Source organism: Schistocerca nitens, chromosome 3 (genome assembly GCF_023898315.1).
Source record: "Schistocerca nitens isolate TAMUIC-IGC-003100 chromosome 3, iqSchNite1.1, whole genome shotgun sequence".
Lineage (NCBI taxonomy): Eukaryota > Metazoa > Arthropoda > Insecta > Orthoptera > Acrididae > Schistocerca > Schistocerca nitens.
In genome coordinates, this window is record NC_064616.1 from 432,958,829 (window position 1) to 432,980,189 (window position 21,361).

The window sequence follows — 21,361 nt, forward strand, 5'->3', positions numbered from 1 at the left end:
GGTTGTTCTCAGATGATGCTGTAATTTACCGTCTAGTGAGGTCATCCGAAGACCAGTATCAGTTGCAAAGCGATTTAGAAAAGATTGCTGTATGGTGTGGCAGGTGGCAGTTGACGCTAAATAACGAAACGTGTGAGGTGATCTACATGAGTTCCAAAAGGAATCCGTTGGAATTCGATTACTCGATAAATAGTACAAGTCTCAAGGCTGTCAATTCAACTAAGTACCGGGGTGTTAAAATTACGAACAACTTCAGTTGGAAAGACCACATAGATAATATTGTGGGGAAGGCGAGCCAAAGGTTGCGTTTCATTGGCAGGACACTTAGAAGATGCAACAAGTCCACTAAAGAGACAGCTTACACTATACTCGTTCGTCCTCTGTTAGAATATTGCTGCGCGGTGTGGGATCCTTACCAGGTGGGATTGACGGAGGACATCGAAAGGGTGCAAAAAATGGCAGCTCGTTTTGTATTATCACGTAATAGGGGAGAGAGTGTGGCAGATATGATACGCGAGTTGGGATGGAAGTCATTAAAGCAAAGACGTTCTTCGTCGCGGCGAGATGTATTTACGAAATTTCAGTCACCAACTTTCTCTTCCGAATGCGAAAATATTTTGTTGAGCCCAACCTACATAGGTAGGAATGATCATCAAAATAAAATAAGAGAAATCAGAGCTCGAACAGAAAGGTTTAGGTGTTCGTTTTTTGCCGCGCGCTTTTCGGGAGTGGAATGGTAGAGAGATAGTATGATTGTGGTTCGCTGAACCCTCTGCCAAGCACTTAATTTTGAATTGCAGGGTAATCATGTAGATGTAGATGTAGATGTAGATTTTGAAATTTCTACCACAAATAGATTGTAGCGCTAAATATATCCGAGGTCTTGTACGTACCGATGCTAGAGAGCGTAAACACAATCCTCTACCACAACTTGTCCGGTAAACGTATCTGGTGAAAAAAGAAAGCCTGGCGATCACACAAAATCGCGATCATGAAATGCGTCGTCCGCCGACTGGAGGGTACTCCCGTCTGGGCGGGCCGGGAGAGAGACACCCACACCAGCGTCGGCTATGTCCGCCATACCGAACGTATGCGTGCACGCAATACAACTATCGTAAACAATAAATTGGGTTTTTAAAAGTACTATAGACTTCCTAAATTGGCACTCTCCACTACATTTGGTAGGAGGGAGAAAGGTTGTACTGCGTGATAGAGACAACAGCAAATACAGCTGTAGGACGGAGTCCACTGCAGTGTATTGAGTAGCGCTAAACGCGACACACTCAAACCACAATCCAATGCGTAATAGACGTGCTTGTCGTGGCTAGATGTTGGAGATCGCTATCAGTCGGGAATTTGGCACCGTGACTAGGTTTTTAAAGTGCTATACAATTCCTAAATTAATTCTCCTTGCTACATTCGGAAGAAGGAAAGCTCTACTGCATGAAACGATAGAGACAGCAGAAAACACCACAGCAAGACAGAGTCCATTGCATTGCATTGAGAAGCGCTAAACACGACACACTTAAACCATGACCTAGTCCGTAACAGTAGTTGTCGCGTGCAGACGTCAGAGATCACTGAAACACTCGCACATGCCGCGCTCTCACCTCCCAGATGTCCACACACACTGTGCCAGTCCACTCATTCACTGCCAGCGCCGACGTTCAGGGACTGGAGGAAACTACAGCTGCGGCCGCAGCTGCAGTCGTGGGTGCTCGTGTACGCCAGAATGCACCAGCCCCGGCCACGGAGGGCATCCGGGGATGACTGAAGTCGTAGCAGTTCGGATGTTATCAATATGTACTGCTCAAACATCCATCATTTTGAACCTTCTATAACGCAACGCACAAACATCCTCCTCCGTCACGCTCACCCAGCTAACTGGTCACTTCACTAGCCCTTACTGCCGTGGGCGAGAACAGACAGGTCGGCACATTCTTTATACTCGGCCCATGCTGAGGTAATAAAAAAAAATGGTTCAAATGGCTCTGAGCACTATGGGACTTAACTTCGGAGGTCATCAGTCCCCTAGAACTTAGAACTACTTAAACCTAACTAGCCTAAGGACATCACACACATCCATGCCCGAGGCAGGATTCGAACCTGCGACCAGCGCGGTCGTGCGGTTCCAGACTGAAGGGCTTAGAACCGCTCGGCCACAGTGCCCAGCTGAGGCAATATGTTGCTTCCGGTTCCCGACTCTTCATGACCGCCACTGCAGCCATCCGCGGTGCACCGTAAAACGAGCAGCTGCAGCTTGGACATATACAGTAGTTCTAAACAATTCCACCCCAATATAGGCCCACAACATAGGTCCAAAAATCTGCTTTACCCAGTCCGACACAGCAAACTTGTTGACCATATACCTCGAATTTCTCACACGAAGTGCAGATTTCTCCCTCTTATGCAAGTTATTTTGGAAGATAGACTAAATAGGACCATACACGAATTTCCACATCACTGTGCGGTGTGGGATCCTTACCAGGTGGGATTGACGGAGGACATCGAAAGGGTGCAAAAAAGGGCAGCTCGTTTTGTATTATCACGTATAGGCTATATTGCCTTTAAGTATTCTCTCATCAGGTAGCAAAATATCGTTTCTTATTTGTCATGTCCTGCATCACAGGACTAGAATATTAAACTAATTTTTTGGTTCATGATGGACTGCTGAAACCTATCACAGGATGCCTCCTCTCTTTCAGACTCTTTCTTAAGGTAACAGCACAGAGAAGTTGTAAGTATAAAATCATTCACTTTATAAATATGGTAATACATCTCATTTTATTACAATGGTCGTCTCTCCCTGTATAGACGAGAGATACAAATATCGTTAAAAGACATCGTCCCAATGATAAAGAAAACGCCAAGTGAAGAATCATATCCGTACTGCCCTAGCCATTGCCTCCACCTGCCAGGTGGCATGTCACCGTTATCAAATGGATAGGCTAATTAATTAAATTGATAATGAGAACCACTTCGCATGGTCAGAAACTTTTCTTCTTCAGTGGTCGGATTACGCTCACCAAGTAGTTCCAATGGGAATCCCTGGTGGGTTCAAATGGTTCAAAGGGCTCTGAGCGCTATAGGACGGCCACACCGGTCGGCCCATTCTGCTCTCTCATGATGTCTAATAACTACTGAGGTCGCTGATATGGAGTACCTGGCAGTAGGTGTAAGTAGGCTGTTTAGGTTTTCTTATTGGTAACGCCACGTAGTGCTCTGTATGAAAATCACTGGCTGTGCTGTGTGCAGTCTGTGGCTAGTTTGCATTGTTGTCTGCCATTGTAGTGTTGGGCAGCTGGATGTTAACAGCGCGTAGCGTTGTGCAGTTGGAGGTGAGCCGCCAGCAGTGGTGGATGTGGGGAGAGAGATGGCGGAAATTTGAGAGCCGATGATCTGGACGTGTGTCCATCAGAGACAATACATTTGTAAGACTGGATGTCATGAACTGCTATATATATTATGACTTTTGAACACTATTAAGGTAAATATATTGTTTGTTCTCTATCCAAATCTTTCATTTGCTAACTACGCCTATCAGTAGTTAGTGCCTTCAGTAGTTTGAATCTTTTATTTAGGTGGAGGTAGTGGCGCTCGCTGTATTACAGTAGTTCGAGAAACGAAGATTTTTGTGAGGTAAGTGATTTGTGAAAGGTATAGTTTAATGTTAGTCACGACCATTCTTTTGTAGGGATTATTGAAAGTCAGATTCCGTTGCGCTAAAAATATTGTTTGTCGCTTTAAGCACAGTCATGTATAATTTTTCTAAGGGGACGTTTCATATGTCGACCCTTAGCCGAGGATACCTCACTGGAATCTTCTGATTTTTTCTTGTAGTTTGTGTAATTAGTGTAGCTTTTGTTTATTGCTAGCCCGTAATTGTAGAGAGAATCTCCTTTGTAGTTGTAGTCTTTCATTGTTGTACAGTAAAACAGTTGTGGCATGCATGTAGATTTGCACCAAGTATTTCGCAGCTTCGCTTGCAATTAACTAGATATTATTTTCAGTGCTATGTTAATGTGTTTTCTTATTTTGCTCTTCAAATTGTGCTTTTCTGTGTTGTCGTGTGAAATATTGTGACAATAATGGCCTGTGAAAAACGTAATACTAAGCTCCAAAGTAAACTGAGAAATGACAGTGAAGACGAAAGCAGTGTGTTAGCGCCACCGTGTAATGAATTAACTAATGTTCAACATAGTAATTTGGTAATTTTACATAGGGAAATGGAGCGGGCGGCAAACAATGGTGTAGACAGTTAAACAATTAGTGAACAGGGAAGCATTATCGGTCGATCGGTCGGCTACAGCCCGTCTCAGGAATCTGGAATGACAGGACACAATCTTGCAAATACTGCAGATTCAGGTTTTGGGTCCTCACCGTTTTCTCAAATAAGTCAAGACACATTTTCTGCTTGCCAAAATGTGAATGTTGCCGGTGCAAGTTCACTGCCGAAAAGCACTGAGGAACATATTTCAGACACCAGTGCATTGTTATTACAGTTAATGCAACAAATGGGACAAAGGCTACAAAAGTTAGACACAATGGAACAAAATCTTCAAAAGTTAGACACAATGGAACAAAATCTTCAAAAGTTAGACACAATGGAACAACACCAGAGACAAACACAGCAACTTTTAGACGCAATGGAACAAAATCTTCACACCACGCTTGAACAAACACGTGAAGATTTAACTACTGAGTTACATAAAATCGAATCGAAATGTCAAAAAGTCTGTAATGACGTAAAAACACAAATTTGTGAGCATTTCCAACCTATTTTTCGCGGCATGAAAATACATTACAGAATCACGAAGCAGCCATAACAGAACTGCAGACTATTGTTCATGAAAATCATGAGACCTTGCAAGCTAAAACTGACTCAGTTGCATCTACCGATTCGGTTACGCAACTTGCAAAAACTCAGGAAAACTTAAAGGACACAGTAGATACGATTTCAGCATAAATGGACACTCTGAAACTTGGTTCAGAAAAACAAACTGAGGAAATAAGTACACTATCGGAGAAAGTAGCCGAACTTTCGTATCAGTTCACTAACTTATCTACAAAGGTAGATGATGATCTGAATGACACAAGACCTGTAGCCATCACTGACACAGAAGAGTATGAACAAATTAAGAAATTCAAACAAAATCAGAATCAAATTAATACGCAACACAAAAGAGAAATCCGGAAGTACAAGATCAGTTGACACAAGTAATACAAAAATTACAAATTCCAGAGGACACTCGCGCTCCAACACGGAAAGAGGGACTTAGAAATACGGAAAAGCCGCAAAATAATAACACAGGGCATTTCGAAAGTTATGAAAGAAATTGGCAATGTGCACCCAATTTTGAGATGGAACCGCCGACACGACGTAACAATGACCGATATGTGACTCGCCGATACGATGATTTTGACTATAAGCTGTTCTTTACTACACGTAAATTCAAAACATTTAAGAATTCTGGCAAAGACATTCATCCACAAGCGTGGCTCCATCAATTCTCTTATTGTTTTCCTCCCAACTGGTCATTAGAGCACAGATTAGAATTTATGTGTGGCTACTTAGAGAATGAACCCGCTGTAAGAATGCAATCGGTCATTCACGATTGCCACAGTGAAGGAGAATTTTACCATGCCTTCCTCTCAGCACATTGGTCTCAAGCCACACAAGACCGAGTAAAACATAGCATCATAATGATGAAACATTTCGAACAATCTGAATTTTCCAGTCTTGTGAAATATTTTGAAGACATGTTGCACAAGAATCAGTACCTGACAAACCCATACAGCCCCTCAGAACTCATCCGCATTTGCTTAATCAAATTCCCTGAATATTTACGACATATTATGTTGGCAGGACGTTGCAAAGACGACATTGAAGCTTTTCAGGGACTCTTACAAGAATTGGAAATTGACACTGACAATCGTGGAACGCGAAAACAGGAACACAACAATTACAGGTCACATCCGTCACAATTCCGCGATGAAAGAAATAATAACTGGACACGACAAGGCTATTATTACAACGTAAATCGTGAACGAAACAGACACCACCCATATGACAACCACTGGCAGAGTAATTCATTGGTGGCAGCTCAATCCATCTAATGTAAGAAAGTGTGATCTTGGGGGTGTCCTGATATTTTTGATCACGTAGTGCATCACTATTACCCCAACAGACATACAGTAGAATTTTGTCATACAGCAACTCTATGTTAGTTGATGCCAGAAGGTTGAGATTAGCGAAGAGTACAGATAAACACTTTGTAAATACTGTTTGATAGGGATTAAAACACCTAAATATTCGTGCTCGGGGCCAAACACGCAATCCATTCTGTAGCTGTATACTGCAGTCATCCCAGCCGGCAATACAACACTCTTTAGATAATCAATCTTCATAAAAATATATAAGCAAATTGATGATAACTTTGGGTCACACCTGTGATTGTGATCCAACATATATAAAATTTTTACTCTACATTTGGCGGTCATCCACGTTAAGCATTCTCTTCCAACCGTCTCATCAGTCATCACTGTCAAAGAAAAAGAATGTTTCCCTGATTCCGGATGCTTCCATGTCAACGTATTCTCGTATTCCTCTTGCTGTCAAATACTCTTTCCCTTGTAGAAGAATTGTCCTGCACCAAGCAGAGAGCCGGCCGCTGTGGCCGAGCGGTTCTACGCGCTTCAGTCCGGAACCGCGCTTCTGCTACGGTCGCAGGTTCGAATCCTGCCTCGGACATGGATGTGTGTGATGTCCTTAGGTTAGTTAGCTTTAAGTAGTTTTAAGTCTAGGGTACTGATGACCTCAGATGTTAAGTCCCATAGTACTTAGAGCCATTTGAACCATTTTTGAACCAAGCAGAGAACATGCAAGTACTCCTTCAATATCCCTGCATTTTGGTGTATTTTCGCTCAGTTTATACGTGTTTTCCGTCATTTTTCGTAATTTTATCTATTTTATGTCACTTCTACCTGTGCGATCATGACATCACTTCTCGTTCCCTATTCTACCACTGCTTGTAAATGTAGCACAGTTGCCAACACATAGCGCAAATGCACTATTTTTCTTTTCAGATGTTATACTATAGCACTGTACTCGAATGCTTCCAGTCACCTCCAACCACACATTCTACACTTTTAGTGTATTTGTTCTGTTTTTTGCATGTCTGTGTCTGTGCATGTAACGCAGATGGCTAACATGACCCGGTCCTCCTGCTGGTGGATCCAGCTTCGACCACAGAACACATCTCCAGAGATATCGGAGTGCAGTACCAGTATATTGTGTGGAAATGTACAGCAATGCTGTAGCAAAAACCTTCTCGTTCTTCCAGTCCTTCCCATTCCCGTAGTGTTTTCTATACAATCTCGTGTTGCAGGAGAAGGCTTTGTTTTGGTGCTGACCTTACACATGATACACCATTGGTCGGGCTACGACAAAATGTCCCCATTTCAAATGAGTGGTCAAAAAAGACAGTCCTATCGTGTTAACTCAGCTCAACCTGTTTCTCCACGGGATGCTGAAGGTGGTAAATATATTTTTCTTAATAATCTAAAAAAATAACTCGTATAAAAGGGAGAAATCTACATTTCACATGAGAAATTTGAGATGTATGGTCGACAAATTCGCTGCATCGGATTGGGTGAAGTAGATTTTTTCAGCTATGTGGTGGGTCTACGTCGGGGTGGAATTGTGTGGAACTGCTGTATACTTATAAGCTACAGCTCCTTGTTTTGCAGTGCACTGTGGCTAGCTGCAGTAAGGGTCACAAGTAATCAGGAACCGAAAGTACAAGATTACCTCAGCCAGGGCTGGGTACAAGGAATGTGCTGACCTCTCTGATCTTATCCAGAGCAGCAAGGGCTGACAAAGTCGCCAGTGTGCTGGGTGAGCGTGACAACAGGGGACGTGCATGTGTTGCATCAGGGAAGATTTAAAATGATGGATGTTTTTGCTGGACGTATTGATAACATCCGAATTCCTACCTCTCCAACTATCCCTGGTTGCCCTCCGTGGCCAGGGGGTGGTGACTGTGGCATACGCGTGTGTCCACGACTGTGGCTGTGGTCGTGGCTGAAGTTTCCTCCGGTCCCTGAACGTCGGCGCTGGGGGGTATGAGAGGACAGGCGCTCTGTGTATGAACATTGGGAGGTGAGTGCGCGGGATGTGTGAGTGTTTCGACGATATCCAACATCTACCTATGACAACTAATGCTATGGGCTGGATCATGGTTTGAGTGGAACGTGCTTAGCACTTCTCAGTACATTGCAATGCACTCTGTCTTGCAGTCATATTTGCTGTTGTCTTTATCCTGTCACGCAGTAGAGTATTCCTTCCTCCGAATGTAGCGGAGAGAAACAATTTAGTAATTCCAAAGTGCTTTAAAAACCTAGCCACGACACCAAACTCCCGACTGATAACAATCTCTGACATCTAGCCCTGACAACAACAACAACAACTATTACTACTACTACTACTACTACTACTACTACTACACACTGGATCGTGGTTTGAGTATGTCATGTTTAATGCTTCTCAATACATCTCAGTGGACTCTGTCTTGCATCAGCATTTGCTGTTGTCTCTATTCTATCATGCAGTACAACCTTCCTCCCTCCTTCTGAACGTAGTGGAGAGAGCCAATTGAGGAAATCTACAGTACTTTTAAAAACCTGGTTACGAAGTCAAATTCCCGATTGACCAATTTATTCTTTCCGATAGTTGTATTGTGTGCATGCATGCGTTCGGTACGGGTGGGCGTGGTGGACGCAGGTGTGGGTCTCTTTCTCTCTCCCGGCTGGGGTGGACGGGGCTACATTGCAGTCGGCGGATGGTGTGATTCGTGATCGCGAGTTTGTGTCACCGTCAGCATTACTTTTCACCGGATATGTTTAGTAGAAACGTCGTGGTGGAGGAGGGTGCTTACACTGTCGAACCTCGTTGCGTACAAGACCTGGGATATATTTAGTTTGACGATTTAGGTTTTCGTATGATACTCAAACTTCGAAAATATGTTTTATTATGAAGAAGGATATTCCTAAGATGGAAGTGGGTGTTTTATGCGATCTGTTTGACTTTTGTTAATTGTTAAACAATTAAATGGACTATTTGACTCTATTTTTGATATCGAAATTGTGTCAGCTTTCGCTTTGTCTCCAGTATTAGCCAATAGTAATACAGTATTCTAAGGAGAGATGAAGACCTCGATCTTTGTGTTTGGGGATGTTGGTTCACACAGATAAGCAGGGAGTGGCCTCTTGAGAGAGACAGAGACAGGAAGCGAGTCAGGATTTTGCAGATCAAGATACTGCTACCACTTGATGCTTTGTATGGGATCCGCGAGATCAAAGGAGGCTGATATCCAGTCCGTGATCGGTGTTATTTAGTAAAGTTATCTGTAATTAGGACATTGGACAGATTTGATCTTTGTGGCCACCCTCTGACGGTAGACACACACATGGAAGACTCCAAATGCTGGCTATTATACCACACTTCATTCCATTTCTTGGTGATTACAATTATTGTATCATGGGAAGCCAGGGCGTGTGGGTGCAATAAATGGTTCAAATGGCTCTGACCACTATGGGACTTAACATCTAAGGTCATCAGTCCCCTAGAACTTAGAACTACTTAAACCTAACTAACCTAAGGCAGCACACACATCCATACCCGAGGCAGGATTCGAACCTGCGACAGTAGCGGTCGCGCGGTTCCAGACTGAAGCGCCGAGAACCTCTCGGCCAAACCGGCCGGCTCTGTGGGTGCAATCATGATGTCTACCGAAGTGGGGGAACCCTGTCTCCCGCAAACTGTCTAAATAAAAACAGTCTATAAATATATTACTGACTTTTATTTGAATTTCGTGTTGTGAGATCCTTTCTTTCCAGCACAGAGTGAGTCTTTTTCCTACCAATTTTTTTTTTTTTTTTTGAATGGGTGGGGAGGAAGAGGGTGAGTTGTAGGGGGGGCTGGGACATCAAAAATGGCTCTGAGCACTATGGGACTTAACTTCTGAGGTTATCAGTCCCCTAGAACTTAGAACTACTTAAACCTAACTAACCTAAGAACATGACACACATCCATGCCCGAGGCAGGATTCGAACCTGCGACCGTAGCGGTCGCGCGGTTCCAGACTGTAGCGCCTAGAACCGCTCGGCCACCCCGGTCGGCGGGGCTGGGACATCCTCTGGTTGTGGCACCGTGCACTAGCTCAGTCGATCCCTGCATATCGTGGTCAGCACGCACACGATTGTTTTCTAATAAGACGACACCTCTAATCTGCAGCAGTGTGACTATGTAATTAGGGCATGTAGTTCCTGGGTGTGAACTTTTCTCACCAAATGAAAGTGAGATCTGTCCCCTGCGAATTGAATTTTATAAATTAAGAGTATATCCTATGTTATATAATTAAATTTCCTCTCGTGAGATCCTTTCTCTCCAACACAGACAGCAGCATAGAGCCAATGGACGAAGGCAATTTTAGACATTCGTTTGCCTTGGAAGGAATTTTTGCATGCGTCGGTAATCCGTAGGTGTTTACCGAGTAAACACTGCTTTAGTTGAGGTTCGGTCCAACTGCGACCAACGGCATGTGCAGTCTCGGCAGTGGGACGCTAAAGGAGGAGAAAGAGAGAAAATTTCTCGGGTATCATGTATCCAAGGGATCCTGCCAACTAATGATTTTTTGGGAGGATCAGTGTGACATCCGGTCCACCAGTTGCATCGAACAAGTGCACCGTCTTGGACATAGGTGCGTGGCATGGGTGTTGATCGACATGGCGCTTCGCAGGGTCCCCAGTGCAACCCGACTCCAGGCAGTCTGGATGAGTGGCACTAGCCGGCACTGAGTGCGGCACGGTGGACGATTCATGCTTCGTGATCATAATATTTTTAACAGTTTAATTACGTGTGATGGTTGTTTCATGACGGTATTCCTTGAGCGACTGGAATGAAAAAGCATCGAAATTGTTTAAATATTCCATGTATCACCAACTGCCCCATAAATTGTTGAAATAAACAGTATTTCACATTTTGTCCGACTGATTTAAACAATAATCCACACACTGCAATCGATTTCCCGACAAATTATTTACATACATAAATAATTTATATGCCATAAATGGACTTGCAGCCCATAAATTGTTTAAATAAACAGTATCTCAGACATTTTCCAAACTGTTTATCCAATATTCCAGATACTGCAATCGATTTTCCACCAAATTCATTAAATAAACAAAGAAACTATATTGTCTAAATTGTGTAAGCAATATTCACTACACTGCAATCGATATCCCTCCATATGGTCGATCAACTGAATTATTTTCTCTCTAATTTCCCAGTTGGGGAGGTGTGGGTTTGGTGACTTACCAGAGAGGGAGGGTTCAGTTAATTCACTGACTTAAGTAATTAGTGAATCAAATTGATACCAAAAGTAAGCTTGTATCACGAGGTGAGTTCCCAGAGTGATGGGGGATGGGGTGGAGGAAGGGGTGGGGGTATGTTTGACAACAATAGGTTAAGGATCTGTCAATCGAAAGAGAACAATAGGTTTGGCCCTGAATGTATATTTGCCGCTGATGTAGGCAATCCGCAGTGTGTGTGCGAAACATAGTTTACCCCACTACTAGGATGCTCCTTCAGCATAGAACATGCTGGATTTTGACTGATTAAGAACAGATGGTTTAAGAACGTAAATCTTCATTTAGATGGACTAAAACGTCCCTGCGTATCTGACGTAATTAAATTGCTGACCCACCAAAATCAGCGAATTCGTTATATACGAAATTAAAGAAGGACCTCAGTTAACTCAGTTTCTTACTTGCAAATGCAAGAAAAACAGTTTAAATATTACTGAAAATAATAAGCTAATGCTTTGACAAATCTTGACATGAGATCAGGGGCGTGATTAAAATGAAAGCATATCCCGATGAAACACTAACATTCTGGGAAGGCGTACCTCGATTGCTGAGGGCTACTGCTTAAAGGTAGAAAGTAGCAGACAGGGATATGTGACTGTGTCTATGGCAGGAACTGAAGGCATTTTGAACCTCTAACTACAAACATGTCATCAGAGTGGAGACTGAAATGACTTAACTTCGTTAAAAGTGATTGGTCCTTCATTACCGTTCGCGCCGCTGTTGCAGCTGGATCTCACCACAGTCATAATCTGCAAGTGGTGGTCGAAGTGACTGCAGAAACGTCCACTCGGTCTGTACCAACAACTTGCGTCTAAGTTCACCTTCGCCAGATGAGAGCCTCTCGCTGCTGAAGTGAAGTCCTCCATTGGTGGCGTCTGGCTGTAAAGTAACTTTCTGCAGTCTGTTTCAAACAAGGAAGACAGGGTTCTCTGCTTTTTTCTGGCGACTCGGAGTTTTGATTAGCTGAATGATAAATATTGCTCCCAGTAAGAAGAAAGAAAATGCCTTAAAAGACGTTGCTTTCCCTTCTTAATTCTCATTTCAAGTGGCTAAGCAGTTATAAGATTCACTATAAAGTCTAGGGCAAAAATAAGTAAACAAATAAAATAAAAAATAAAATACGCACCACGAAGGATTTATCCAAATGGGAGATGTGCTGTACAGTTCAAACAAACAACTACGCTCAATTTGAACGATTTACTCAATAGAAAGAGTTTCACAAAGTGAGCAAGTCAACAACGCGTTGGTGTACCTCTGGTCCTTATGCAAGCAGTTACTCCGCTTGGCACTGATTGACAGAGGTGTTGGATGTCCTCCTGAGGGATATCGTGCAAAATTCTGTCCAATTGGCGCGTTATCTCGTCAAAAACGGAGCTGGTAGGAGGGCCTTGCCCATAATGCTCCAAACGTTCTCACTTAGGGAGAGATTCAGCGACATTGTTGGTCGACGTACTGTTTGGCAAGCTCGAAAATAAGCAGTAGAAAATCTGCCCGTATGTGGGCCTACGTTATTTCGCTTAAATGTAAGTCCAGGATGGCTTACCGTCAAGGGCAACAAAATAGGGTCTTACAATATCGCAGACTAACGGCTGTGCCGTATGGGTAATGCGGATGACAACCAAAGGGATCCTACAAACAAATGAAATTACACTCCACATCACTACTCCTTGGCATGTCGTAAGGCTGGCGACACCCAGGTTATTACCTTAATGCTGTTCGCGGTGTCTCCAGACACGTCTCCGGCCTCGACTGGAGTACAGTTGTCTCCAGTGATACGTCTCACTTCGAACTGAGTCCGCAGCTCGTGGTCGTGCGGTAGCGTTCTCGCTTCCCGCGCCCGGGTTCCCGGGTTCGATTCCCGGCGGGGTCAGGGATTTTCTCTGCCTCGAGATGACTGGGTGTTGTGTGATGTCCTTAGGTTAGTTAGGTTTAAGTAGTTCTAAGTTCTAGGGGACTGATGACCATAGATGTTAAGTCCCATAGTGCTCAGAGCCATTTGAACCATTTTTGAACTTCGAACTGAGTCTCGATGACCAACGATGACGTGCCTGGAGGCGCCGCAGGCAGAAGTGGGTTACCAACCTTTGTGTCAGCCACCATGCGGCCAGACAACTAGGAGTGATGCTTAAGGATGCCATTTCATTTTGTAGCAGAACCACTTTGTTAGACAGCCACCCACCCTCAGAGCAGAGTGGTACATCGACTAGATTCTACATCCTTTTTTGTTGCTCTTCATGACAAGCCATTCTGTACTTATATTTCAGCAAGATATTGCCTGTCCACTCATGGCGGTATTCCTACGGTTGTCTTCGTGCTTGCCAAACCCTAGCTTGGTCAGCAGTGTCGCCAGATGTCTCCCCGACTGAGAACGCTTGGAACATTGTGGGCAGGGCCCTCTAACAAGCTAGGGATTTTGACAATCTTACGCTCCAGCTGGACAGAATTTGGTACGATATCCTTCAGGAAGACATCCAACAACTCTATCCCTCAATACCAAGCCGAAAACTGCTTGCATCCGAACGAGTGGTGGAACAACACGTTATCGACCTGCTCAATTAGTGTGAAGCTCTTTCTCTTTAATAAATCATCCAATTTTTTATGACATTGTAATCTTTTGTTTGCGTGCACATGTACATCACATCTGCCGATTTGGATAATTCCTTAGAGGTGCGTACTTCTGTTTATTGCCTTAGACTGTATTTAGCACTACTAAACTATGTCCTGCTGCCTCCCTCTCCCTGTTTACTTTCATGTGCTCATCAATCAGGGCGGACCACTGTAAGAAGTCATGTTTCTTACTCCCACCACTAATTAATTAACATCAAACAGTGGGAACTTTTTTTTACATTTTTTAAACATTCGAATTTTTAAGGGGGCCTGAACGCCGTGACAGTGACTCGGTTGTCCCGCAGAGCTGAGATACTATCTGCTTTTTGACACTTTGTGCCTCCGGCGCCAAGTACGAAGTAGGCTTTCCTCGAAGCACTGTCATCCCTGAACACCCAGGAAGGAACCTCGCAAATTTGTGACCAGCCTAGCAGACTTCATGGGAATTTGTCTTGTAGCTACTTCCCTTGCCGTTCTAAGACCCACAGAGCTTCCCCTCACCAACAGCCAAGTTCAAGATGCTTTCATAGAGGGTTCTTATTTACGTGTCTGTTCAACTCAGTGCAGGATTTGGATGGGGCCTGGTGGCATTGCGGGCACATGACGCGGTAGCAACAGTATGTAAGCGTAGCAGGCACGGACAGGGGATCACTCCGGCGAAGATATGGGCTGCAAAAGGGGAAATCCATTTAGATAAGCAACTTTGACAAACGGCAGATTACTATTATCCACAGCCTGTGAGCCAGTATCTCGAAAACGGCGACGATGGTCGAATTTCAAGTGCTACTGTCGTGAGCATCTACAGAAAGAGGTAAAAGGATAGTGAAACAACCACTAGGCGCTAAATGGTTGGACGTCCAAGACTCTTCACAGAACGTGGCGTTCAGAGGCTCGTCTGCTCTGTAAAGTAGGATAGATGGCGATTTTCGACATCTTTTCCGAAAGAGCGCAACGCTGGTGCACGTGCAAGTGTTTTGGAACACACCATTCGTAGCACATTGTTGAAAGTGGAGCTCCGCAGCAGATCTCCTGTACGTGTTTACATGTTGAAACGTGTCGGCTCTTCGAGCGAATCACATTATTGCCACTCTAGGTTGCTGGTCGTCTCCACAAACGCCGTCATCGAAGTGAACGGCTGCTCGAAACGTGCAGCGCGGCACGAACGCAGGCTGCTGGGAGCAGTTGTATGCCATGGGAGACAATCTCCTGCGCTTGCGTGTGACCTGTGGTAGTAATCGAAGATCGGCTGACAGCTGCGAACCACCGGCATCCCTGCATGCTTGATGGCTTCCCCGACGACGATGTCATCTTTCAGCAGTGTAAGTGTCCGTGTCTCGGAGCCTTAGCCGTGCTACAGTGGTTTGAGGAGCATCGTAGTGAATTCACGTTCATGTCTCGGCCACCAAATTCGACTGAACAAACCGTCGAATCCCCGACACGCAGAATCAGTGAAGTATTTCGTTCCAAACACACACAAACAAGCTATTAAGTTGGTGGTCATAATGTTCTGGCGCATCAGTGTATTTTTCATTTCTTGGTGGGGATTAATTCATTCAGATTTGATTTGTCTTTTCATTTGGAATTTTACATCAGTTATGTGACAGTTTTGGAAAAAATGGTAGTGTAACAGCTTCATAGCGCAATGAAAACCAGCACTAACTGGTATTTGATCAGAAAATCTCTGATGTTTCTGATTTCAGGTGGTGAAGAATAAAAAACATGTTTGAAAAAAAAGCGTTGCAGTATCTGTTCTGATTAAACAATTTGGATTGCACAATAACTCAAAATTCATACCTGGGATGTTATTGTAATATATTTTGAAGTCGTTCTGATTTATGCAGAGAGAATAAGAATTATAAATGTCTGTCACTATCGTAGAACAGTTAGTAAAAATTTGAGTTTCTTGCAGATTTAATGAAAACTTAGTTGTTTAAAACATCTGTTTTTTTTGCACCAAAATTATGTTTAAATAAAACATATTTCCTGTGAACGTCTGACACGATTGCTGCTGCATCAGTAAAGCAAATTCTACGATATCCTTCAGTTTCCACGACTGTGCTTTTTCAAGTTACTTGAGTCGTTTAACGTTAGTGGGAAAATAAACATAATTTGGTACATCATGTACAATTAATGTAAAACCAGTGCGAAACTAATCTTGATATCACCCAGGACATCACACTGAACACGCTCATCTTCCCGTACTCGGCGGGTTATACTTTTACTCTGTGCGGGTACACCCCCTCCCCAACCCCCCACCTTCACCTGGAGAGAGTAGAGGCAATAGATTTATTAAAATTGTTGCTGAGAATTCACGATTCCTCGCGATTCCTTGCTGCAAGCTTAGATCCTGGGACAGTCACCCACGGTTTCACGTCTTCGGCGTGAGATGCTGACCTGTTAATGTTCTCACAGTGAGGATCGCTGCACATAGGACACCTTCAGTGGAGTTTGTTCACCCTCCTTGACCAATAGGGCAGCGTAAGAGGAGTCACGTGGTGCCTGAGGGTCGGTCACGGAGGGACCGTGCGAGGACGTGTCTGTCTCTTGATCACCAGCGCTTGTGCCACTAACCCGCTCCTCTCCCGCTCTCCCAAGCCATAATTTACATTTTGGTCGTAGTGGCCACCTCTTTGCTTCAGTAGAAAGCAATGTATAACTATTTTTGAAAATAATTCTCTTAGGAGGTCATTTTTGGCGTTAACCTTTCGTTATTCTTTCGACCACTCTAATCGGTATGTCTTCTTCACCGCTCATGCTATCCAGTACACCTGCGTGTCTGAGCAGTTCTTGCCCCATTGCGCCTTATTTTGTTTATAATGTAACTAATAAAAATTTCTTTCTGTGTATAGTATATGAAGAGATCAGTGACCCTGGTGATACCACTGCAATATGCACCTATCGCAGAATTTGTTTGTAAAGCAACCAAATGGCACATTTAAGGTTAGTAAACCTGTATCTGTAAACAGCCTGTACCGTGCACCCTGACTTTGATGGTTATACACGAGAAATCGTTACGTTCTATAATCTCATAGGGGCGAGATTATAATGCTTAAATGAACTCAACATCACTTTCAGCTACAGAAGTCGTTTTGTCTCCTTTTCTTTGCATTCCATTTGAAAAGATTGTATGTAACAAGATGAAACCCACAGGAGTTGTTAAAGGTAACAGCAGGAGCACAAAGAAGCAATCTCTTAAATTTCTTACAGACCGTTAATTAAGCGATGTTCGTTGCGTGACTGTTTTGATACGAGACAGTTTCCCAAGTTAACAATAGTTATCTCATTTAAGTTATCAAAATTAATTCACTTTATTTTCTTCCTTACAGCATTCCTTCCTCACAAAAAAGCTGTGTTTTTGAATTATCTCCCACTAACAAAGTTCAAAAACACGATATCTATTCTTCATTTACTGACGAAGTAGTGTAGTGGTAATACACTGGATTGCGGGAGGATAGTGGTTCTAATGTCACTCCAATCAGTCAGCCATAGGTGTTTCCCTGAAATCGCTTAAAGCTAATGCCGATACGGTTCCTTAGAGAAAAACAGAGCTTATTTCTTCAGAATTTTGTCCGATCCAGGCTCTTACTACAGTTCTAATGACCTCACCGCCGACGGGACGTTCAAACTAAATTTTCCTTCCTTTCTCTATTCTTCAATAGTCTTTCTTTCGGTATTAACAATAAAGAGTTTCTTAAGATCACCATTTATTTTTTCTTATCAGAAATACTGCCTGGGAATTGCAATAACTCTATAATTATTTTTGTAATTGTGGCTCCCGCTACCAGTACTGTTCTTACTATTACAGCCCCAACTGTGGTTCTTAATTAATATTATATATTGCTGACGTCTCTATTTGCCTTCTTCCCTAAAGTCTTCTATCTGTTTGTAAAAGCAGTACGATTGTTATTACTCTTCGCCATGAGTATGATACCTACATGTCTTCTTGCTCATCTCTGTTAACTTCTAATTGGTAAAGACATTCTACAGAATCTTACAGTAATTGCAAATTTAATTGTAACTTCTTATACTAATTCTATAGTTATTAAGACTAGTTTTCCTGCAGGCGGCGGCCGGCCGGTGTGGCGCTTCAGTCTGGAAGTCCGCGACCGCTACGGTCGCAGGTTCGAATCCTGCCTTGTGCATGGATGTGTGTGATGTCCTTAGGTTAGTTAGGTTTAAGTAGTTCTACGTTCTAGGGGACTGATGACCTCAGATGTTAAGTCCCATAATGCTCAGAGCCACTCGAGCCTGCAGGCGGCATCAGCCCTGCAAATCGTCCGCGTATTTCTTTCCGCTCTGAGCTGTACCACATACTAACGGTAACTATACTCCAACTTGTAAGACAGAGGATTGATTGTTTCACACTAATAACTCATCACAACAAATATTCCTTTACTGTTTTTCGTATCTCCGTAAAACTAAAATCTCTTAGCTCTGCGATCCCTTTTCTTTCGTTGACCGTTAAGTAAAGACAACCTCGCGAGAACGAAATCCTGGCCACCCCTGAGCTATACCGATTCGCAGAAATGTGAGTGGTGTCTTGTCAACTGTACCCAGTGGGCACTGCCTTTCGTCGCAGACAAGGGACACCTTGTCAAACGGCTTCCTGCAAGGTGCCTGGAAGGATACGTCCGGCCTCTTAGTAGAACATTATAATGTACAACATTTGTCCGCGTACTACGAAGAATTGAGCCTCATTTTCTATTAACTTAACTTTCACACAGTTCTGCAATCTGAATCATAGCTAAAAGTACATGCATCCTCCGCATCTGTTCATCTCCCGGAATATACGTTTCTTGGAGCCGAGATGCCAATGAAATGCGATGGGAATGTCGGCATGTATAAGGAGTGTCTCCGTAAAAACTTGCAAAAATTGAACAGGACATAGAGGATGCTCCACTGAACAATTTAAGGCAGGAAACCTGGGGTCGGAGAAGTCAGCTTAAGGAGATAACAGGAACTAAATCACATTATTGTGTACTTTTTTATTTACATTAGTTACAGTTAACGGCAAATACCATCTCTGACACAGTGAACATACCATTTGTACTGTGCTGAAAGTGACGGCCATCAACCTCAAAGGAAGCTTGACACCGGCGAACAAAATTCTGACGCATCCTGACGAATGTCCCTGGTGTGCTTCTAATCACATCACAGGCAGCTACAATTTTGGCAACTAATTCCATCTCCGTATCGACTGGAGTCTCGTACCTAAGTGACTTTAAATATCCCGATAGGAAATAATCAGGGGGATTCAGGTCAGGTGAACTCGCAGGCCACGCGGTAGGACTTCCCCTTATGGACAAGTTAAGTAAGCAAAACTTGCACCATGACTTCCTAGTACTCGGGCTCGTCCTCCTTGTTTAATTGCAGAAAATAAAGAATGCACATGTAAATAAACAGCACAATTCGTGCAAACTTGTACGCATGTCAGTTCTAGATAAGATGGAAGACAGTAATGCTAGACAAAGCGGTAGACAAGCTTACTTCCATATCTCCTAAAGCTGGCTTCTCCGACCCAAGGTTCCCTACCTAAGGCTGCTCAATGGAGCATCCTCTACGGCCTGTTACGTTTTTGCATGCTATTACGGAAGCACCCTGTATTCGATCTGAACTTAACACAGTCTTAACTACGCTGGACCCAAACGAGGAAAGATAGGTGGAATTCATGTTCACAGAAGTAAGTCTACAGAGCCAGGAAAGCTTAAATGATGTCGTCTTTAAGCCTCCGAAAAATCAGAACAATAGCTTCCTTTCAGTCGGAATTACGTTTGTTTCAGTGTCAATGCGAACACCTCATCGTAATGTGGCACATGAACATAGACTATTTCAGAGACACATTCTCCACAATAAACCTTAGAAGATCGTTTAATTGCAACAACATGAGCATTCATCATTACGGCAACACACAAGACGGTGTGCAGTCACACTCTTGTAGAGTACTCACGACGAAAAACAGTGATAGAGAAAGAGTTGCAGATCAAACCTTGACTCCAGGAGTCTGAGGACGTGATGTACTGTAATATTCCTTGTCTGCTCCTCACAAATCCCATTGCTCCCATCTCTTGCAGGAGTATTAAACATACGACTCGTAACGCTCTAACAGTTGACTGCTTACCAAAGGAATTGCATCAAACAGAGTCCCCACAACTAACAACAAAATTCACTGGCAATAACTTCACAATTTTCTGCGATAAACACGTTCCTGTATGTAGAATCCACGTGAGACAAAGTCCTACTCCTTAGCTGACAACTGACTTACGTCAAACTATAACAATGAGGATGCTGCTCACAGACATTTCAATTCAAATCCGAAACCAAAACGTTACGAAGAGTATACAAAGCTGCGAAACAGAATAAAGGAATGCAATCACGTCGCCAAAATCAGACACGCTAGTTACTTTGAGTGCAGCCATAAAATGGTTCAAATGGCTCTGAGCACTATGCGACTTAACTTCTGAGGTCATCAGTCGCCTAGAAGTTAGATCCAATTAAACCTATCTAACCTAAGGACATCAAACACATCCATGCCCGAGGCAGGATTCGAACCTGCGACCATAGCGAGCCATAAAAAAGCCGCGATTCTGTAGAAGAATTTCCGTAAGTTGAGCGACGGAAAGGCAAAATCAGGAATTGTTTTTCTGGTCTAAGAAGATGAGATGAATGAATTTTTCTCAGCACAGTAACCCCGCATGCTCCAAAGAACTTTCGCCGGATAAACCCGCCATGCAGGAAGACTTCTGCCTGCGTTTATACCCATATAACATCTGTAACATCCGTCGTCTGACTTGGCATTGCTTCTTACAGCATGTTAGGTTGGTTGCGGTCGGACAAGCTATGTGACTACCATAAATTATATCTACTTCACCCGCTCCTCAGAGTGTAGGCACCTCGGTACATCGCATCAGAGATGAAGTATTTCTCTGATAATCATAAACGATGTACAAGGTCTTTCTTCTCAAGTACTCTAGACGTGTTAATCCAGAAGAAAAAGACGTTCACAAACTCTGCCTCAGCTGTTGCCGTTCGCAGCACAAGCTACCCTGCACACTGCGCCCAATTAAGTTTCATCTTATTTTTAAGATGAAGTAGAAGTACTTCCTTCCGTCACCTCCATACGTCCCCCCAAGGACAGAGGTACGTGACCAGCTTTCCCTCTGTCAGATAGTAAATCAAATTCACTCATCTTCTTTCAATTGACTTCTAAGTCATTCACGTTGCTTTCTTTTCCCCTGTGTTTTATCACGTTCTTCTTTCTCTCCATCTTCCATCCCTCCCATAATTTTCATAGCTGCTAGCCGTCATACTTTAAATGTACGAGCGTGTG